The following is a 7183-nucleotide window of genomic DNA, read 5'->3' on the forward strand; positions in this document are numbered from 1 at the left end:
ATAGCAGTATACATTAATACTATCATGGGGTACAGTGTACTGTTTCTGTATACAATTTGAAATACTTTCATCCAACTGGTTAACATAGCCTTCACGTCTCTGTATACAATTTGAAATACTTTCATCCAACTGGTTAACATAGCCTTCATGTCTTTTTCTTAATTATTGTGTTAAGACATTTATATTCTACATTTAGAGAGATTCACATGTACCCAAAAACAAACTTTTAAATGAGAGGGAATATGAAGGCCATGTTAATACTTTGAAAAGGATACATTAGAAAAGAGGGGAAAAAATTTGTTCTCAGTTGTTTTAGAGGCTAATTCTATGACTAAGAAATTAATGAGAAAATAGGTGGGTTTTGTTGTTACTGTTGTTGTTCAAAGTAATAAGACATTACCTAATAATTATAGCCATCCTTAAATGGAATAGGCTGGCTTGAATGTAACTACCTTTCCTGTCTAAAAATATTTAAGTATGGCTCGGTGCCTGTGGCTCAAGCGGCTAAGGCGCCAGCCACATACACCTAAGGTGGTGGGTTCGAATCCCCAGCCCAGGCCCACCAAACAACAATGATGGTTAAACCCAAAAAATGGCCGGGTGTTGTGGCAGGCGCCTATGGTCCCAGCTACTTGGGAGGCAGAGGCAGGAGACTCGCTTGAGCCCAGGAGTTGGAGGTTGCTGTGAGCAGTGAAGCCATAGCACTCTACCCAGGGGGACATCTTGAGGCTCTGTCTCAAAAAAAACAAATAAATAAATAAAAATATTTAAGTAGAAGTTACAGGATAGACTTACAGGAGAGACTAGAAGTTTTAACTGTACCTTATATAAAATTGGGTTAGATACACATACCATCTGTCAATTCGAATGTTTAGCTATTAAGTATCATTAAATAAAGCATTTTCCCACATGTAATAATTAAATTACTTGATCAAACAAACAGCTATAAAGAGAAAGTTTCCACTGTGATAAGACTGTTTAGAATGAAGAGCTATGAAGAGGGGTAAAAAGCCATTGTCTGCTACTTAGACGTGCTTTTCTTGTTGATGTGACTGTCAATTCTTAAAGTGGAAGCAGCAGTGAAAATGGTATAAAACTTAACAGAAGTTTTGCAGTCTCACCATATAAAGAAGACATAAGTTGGAGCCCTAGGCCCAACAGGGAGAAGAATCCCTGGTTAGAAACTAGACTTTTCAATGGGACTCTGAAGGGATGTACCCTAAAAATAAAGTAAACTAGGAAGAGATCAACCATCTCAAAGATTGAAGCCAAACATTGAATAACCCTAAATCCTGCATGAATTAAACTGATCTTCCTTGGTCTTGCTGCTTGTCTGAGCAAAAGATCTCCTGTGGAAAAAAAGATATGATCCATCATCTCAAATTCTCTCTAAAAAAATTATTTATTTTTTTGAGACAGTCTAGCTATGTTGCTCTTGGTAGAGTGCTGTGGCATCATAGCTCACAGCAACCTCAAACTCCTGGGCTTAAGTGATACTCTGGTTTCAGCATCCCAAGTAATTGGGACCACAGGCACCTGCCACAGCACCCCACTATTTTTAGAGATGGCATCTTGCTCTGGCTCAGGCTGGTCTCGAGCTCCTGAGCTCAAACAATCTGCCCATCTTGGCCTTCCAAAGTAGAATTTTTCATACACAGTATCTGGCACTCAATCAAAAATAGCAAGACATTGGGCGGCACCTGTGGCTCAAGGAGTAGGGCACCAGCCCCATACACCAGAGGTGGCGGGTTCAAACCCGGTCCTGGCCAAAAAAAAAAAAATAGCCAAACATAGAAGCCCGGAGTGGTAAGCTGACATTTGAGGTTACTATTTCCCCTATGCAACTGTGGATTATGAAACCAAAGAAAGCACTAAAAGCCTGCCCCAAATAAGAGATAAAAACAAGAGAAAGGAAATCTCAGAATCTCACATATTTAAGACCTGGTGTGGTGGCTCACTCTTGTAATCCTAGCACTCCGGGAGGCCAAACTCGGAGGATTCCTGAGCTCAGCAAGAGTCTGAGCAAAGCAAGACCCCATCTCTGCTAAAAATAGAAAAATTAGCTAGGCGTTATGGCAGGCTCCTGTAGTCCCAGCTATTTGGGAGGCTGAGGCAGGAGGTGTGCTTGAGCTTAGGAGTGTAAGGTTGCTGTAAGCTAGGTTTCCAGGGGTCCTCAAACTTTTTAAACAGGGAGCCACTGTCCCTTAGATCCTTGGAGGGCCGGACTGCGGGCCTCGGGATGAGTTGGCTGCTAACAGGATAGGCCGCGGTGGCAAAAACACCCAGCAGGCTGGATAAATGTCCAAGGCGGGCTGCATGTGACCCACAGGCCATAGTTTGAGGACACCTGGCTTAGGCCATCGTTCTCTAATTTGGGTAACAGAACAAGACTCTACTTTTAAAAATAAATAAATAAAATTCTAGAGATAAGATAGCTATTAAATTATAATTAATACTCTCAAGGAAAAAATAATAAAGAAATTTGACGTAGAGCTAAAAATTAAACATAAGAAATCAAGTGGAAATCTAAAATTAAAAAAACTAAAATTAAGAATTCCAAGAAAGGAATGAATTTAACAACCGATAAATGGGTATACAGAGAACTAGTGAACAGGATTATAGGTCAGCAAGAAAGAAACAGATTGAAGACGGAGAGATTAAAAGAGGAAAAATTAGGGCTGGGCACTGTGGCTCTTGCCTGTAATCCTAGCACTCGGGGAGGCTGAGGCATGTGGATTGCTTGAGCTCCTAGAATTGGAGACCAATCTGAGTAAGAGTGAGACCCTGTCTCTAAAAACTAGCAGGGTGTTGTGGTGCATGTCTGTAGTCCCAACTACTTGGGAGGCTGAGGCAAGAGAATCACTTGAGCCCAAGAGTTTGAGATTGCTGTGAGCTATGATGTCACAGCACTCTACCAAGAGGTGACAAAGTGAGACTCTGCCTTAAAACAGAAGGGGGGGGATACCAAAATGAGCATAATAGACATATGGAACTCACTGAAAAAGCATTATATATGTATATATACACATACATGTATGTGGAGATTCTGATGTGGAAAAAATGAGCCAATGCAATATTTAAAGAGTTAATGGGCTCAGCGCCTGTGGCTCAAGCGGCTAAGGCGCCAGCCACATACACCTAAGGTGGTGGGTTCGAATCCCCAGCCCGGGCTCGCCAAACAACAATGATGGCTGCAACCAAAAAATGGCCAGGCATTGTGGCGGGCGCCTGTAGTCCCAGCTACTTGGGAGGCTGAGGCAGGAGACTCGCTTGAGCCCAGGAGTTGGAGGTTGCTGTGAGCGTGATGCCATGGCACTCTACCCAGGGGGATAACTTGAGGCTCCGTCTCAAAAAAAAAAAAAGAAAAAGAAAAAAAAAGAGTTAATGGCTGAGGATTTCCCAAAACCAATGAAGGAAAATGTAAGCCACAGTTTCAAGAAATATTGTGAACCCTGAACAGGAAAAATACAAAGAAAATCACACCTGGCTCAGCGCCTGTGGCTCAAGTGGCTAAGGTGCCAGTCACATACATCTAAGGTGGCAGGTTCGAATCCAGCCCCGGCCCACCAAACAACAAATACGGCTGCAACCAAAAAATAGCCGGGCATTGTGGCGGGTGCCTGTAGTCCCCATTACTTGGGAGGCTGAGGCAAGAGACTCGCTTGAGCCCAGGAGTTGGAGGTTGCTGTGAGCTGTGATACCATGGCACTCTACCCAGGGGGACAGCTTGAGGCTCTGTCTCAAAAAAAGAAAGAAAGAAAAAAAGAAGAAAATCACACCCAAGCATATGGTGGTATAACTGTTAAATTTCAAAATCCAAAGGGAAAAACTTGTAAGAGAAGTCAAATAAACCCAGATAATAATGTGACTGACTACTGACTCACAACAGAAACAATGCAAGCCATAGAAGAATGGAATCATATTTCAAAATGATGGGAGAAGATAAAATCATAAAATCATACAGCCACTATGAAAAGTATAGAGGTTCCCTAAAAAATATTTACATACAATTTTTCCACTTTGGAGTACATAACCAAAAGAATTGAACAGGAATTCAAAAAGGTATTTGTGCATGCATTTTCATAGCAGCACATCCACAGTAGCCAAAAGGTGGTACCAAGGTAAATGTCCATCAACAGAAAAATCCATTTAAAAAATGTGGTCTATAGGGGGTGCCTGTGGCTCAAGGAGTAGGAGCCCAGCCCCATATACCAGGTGTGGCAGGTTCAAGCCCAGCCCCAGCCAAAAAAAAATATGGTCTATGCATACAATGGAGTATTATTCAGCCTTAAAAAGGAAGGAAATTCTGGCTGGGCCAGGTGGCTCACTCCTATAATCCTAGCACTCTGGGAGGCTGAGGCGGGTGGACTGCTTGAGCTCACAGGTTTGAGACTAGCCTGAGCAAGAGCAAGACCCAGTTGCTACTAAAAATAGAAAAACTGAGGCAAGAGGATTGCTTGAGCCCAAGTTGGAGGTTGCCGTGAGCTATGATGCCACAGCTCTCTATCCGGGGCAACAGCTTGAGACTCTGTCTCAAAAAGAAAAAAGAAGGAAATTCTCACACATGCTACAATGTGGATAAACCCTGATTAGTAAGTGAAATAAGCCAGCCACAGAAGGATATATATACTGTATGATTCCACATATGGATAGATGGTTAAGAAGAATTATAAAAGAATGTATACCAGAAAGCTATTTAAAGGGAAAAATAAAACTTAAATAGTTTTTACATGTCTATGTTTAATGCAATAAAAAGCTATTAATAAAAGTATACTCAGATGAAAATCGTGTTGGGGCATGGAGATTGTATATGACTCGTCAGCCTCTGTTTTCCAGATGTTCTGTACTGTGACTAGCAGCTTATAACACACTGCTTTGGCATTAAAACATCTCCGTAATAAAAAGAAGTATGCTTTAAAAAGTTAGTGTTTCAAGTAGAGATTAGATCTGAGATATTTGTGAAACAATTTTTGAAAGAACCACCAAAGGAAGTCATAGCTTCAATCAACCTGAAAAAAATCTTTCCAAACAGAATATCTCTTTTTCCTAATCATGATTTGGCCTAGGCTTCGTTATTCACGTACAAGTTATACTTAGGCATTTTAGATAAAAATTAGGCATTTTAAATAAAAAGTTGATAACTCATCTGGGTCATTTACTCATAATATGTTCACATCCTACAAAAGCTTAACGAATATCTCATCAGGACTTGGATGAAAATGAAGTCCATGCATAAGCACACTAGGCACAAAAGGGCAAGTTCTTGTCTGGTCTAGTATGAATTCTCTGTTCGTTTTCAGTTGCAACACAAACGTTCAGTTTGTTCCAGAACAAATCCTTCTCTGTGAAAAAGCATGTTGTTAATTCCCCTCTAAAGACAGAAAATGACAATGAGCCATTATAGATGATTTAGCGTGGAGCACTTTATGGCCTATTTTCTCTCCTTAGCCTAATTCCTTTCTCTTTTAATAATATGTTTTGATTTCACGTAAAAAATCAAAGTCATCTTTTACTTGCCTATCAAGATGTATTTTAATGCTATAGTAAATCAAATTATGAAGCAGAGGTGAATGGGGACAAACAGATCAATGGAACAGAATAGAAAAAAACAAAACCAGATTCATGAATATTTAGGAACTTGCTATAGCATGGAAAAATCTATGGAAATGAGTGGGGGAAATGATGACTACTTAATAAATTATCTTGAGACAACTGGATAACTTATGTATTTTAAAAAGCTTCTATACTAGATCTCTACTTCAAATCTTAGACAAAACTCAGTTCCAGGTTGATTAAGGATTTAAATACGAAAGGTAAAACCTTAAAACATTTGGAGGAAAATATAGAAGAAAATCTTTATGACCAAGGAAGGGACAGGTTTGCTTAATCAAGACATAAACAACATAAATCATGAAGGAAAATACCGATAAGTTCAACTATATAAAAGTTTAAAACTTTGATCTGACGGAAGACATCAAAAAAATACAAATGATAAAGGAGATGTTTGCAACATTTATGACTCATATATGATGTGAAATTAGTCCTGTGTTAGTACAGCTAATATTTGTAAACAAATCACCCAATAGAAAATTAGGCAAAATACATGAATAGCCAACTCATAAAAAAAAGAAATCGAATGGACAGTACGAAAGATGACCAACCTCATTAGTAGAGTAGTGTTTTCCATAACAGTATTTTGTTTAACAAAGAACCTCAAATAGGATGATGGTCTCATAAGATGATAATGGAACTGAAATATTTTCATTGCCTAGTAACTCTGTGGCTGTACTGATGTCATAGCCATTGTAACGTCCTAGCACAGTGCATGACTCATGTGGTTGTGGTTATGTTGGTGTTAACAGGCCTACTGCACTACTAGTCATATGAAAATACAGCCCAGACAATTATGTATGGTGCACAATACTTGACAATGATATGTTACTGGTTTATGTATGTATTTACTACACTATACTTTTTATCATTATTTTAGAGTGTAGTCCTTCCACTTACTACAAAAAGAAAAGTTGTGAGCATGGTGTCTTGCACCTGTAATCCCAACTACTTAAGAGGCTGAGGTAGAAGGATCATTTGAGGGCAGGAGTGGAGTTTGAAGCCAGCCTGGACCATATAACAAGAACCAGTCTCTAAATAAGCAAATAAACAAAACAAACCATCAAAAGTGAACAGTAAAACAGCCTCAGGCAAGTCCTTCAGGAGGTATTCCAGAAGAAGGCATTGTTATCACAGGAGAGGATAGCTCCATCCATTTTATTGCCTGAAAAGAACTTCCACAGGACAAGGCGTGGGGTGAAAGACAGTGGTGACCTTGATGATCCTGACCCTGTGTGGGCCTAGACTAGTGGGTGAATTTTTGTCTCAGTTTTTAATGAAAAAAAAAGCTCAGAAAGAGAGAGAGAGAAAGAGGGAGGGGGTAAGGGAAAGGAAAAGAAAAAAAAGAAAAGAAAATAGTGACTAATTCTCACATAAACTGGATTTAATTTTGACCAAAGTACAGTACTTGAGCATTAGTTTTTAATTCAACTTGTTAATATGTTGTTTAGGATATTGCATCCTCATTTATAAGTGAAATATGTTTGTAATTTCTCTTTATAATAATGTAGCTTTTCCAATTCAGGTGTATCCAGATGAAGTAGAATGATTTTTTTTTTTTGAGACAGAGCCT

This window comes from Otolemur garnettii, unplaced genomic scaffold, assembly GCF_000181295.1.
Source record: "Otolemur garnettii isolate 467f Iridium unplaced genomic scaffold, OtoGar3 scaffold00016, whole genome shotgun sequence".
Taxonomy (NCBI): Eukaryota; Metazoa; Chordata; class Mammalia; order Primates; family Galagidae; genus Otolemur; species Otolemur garnettii.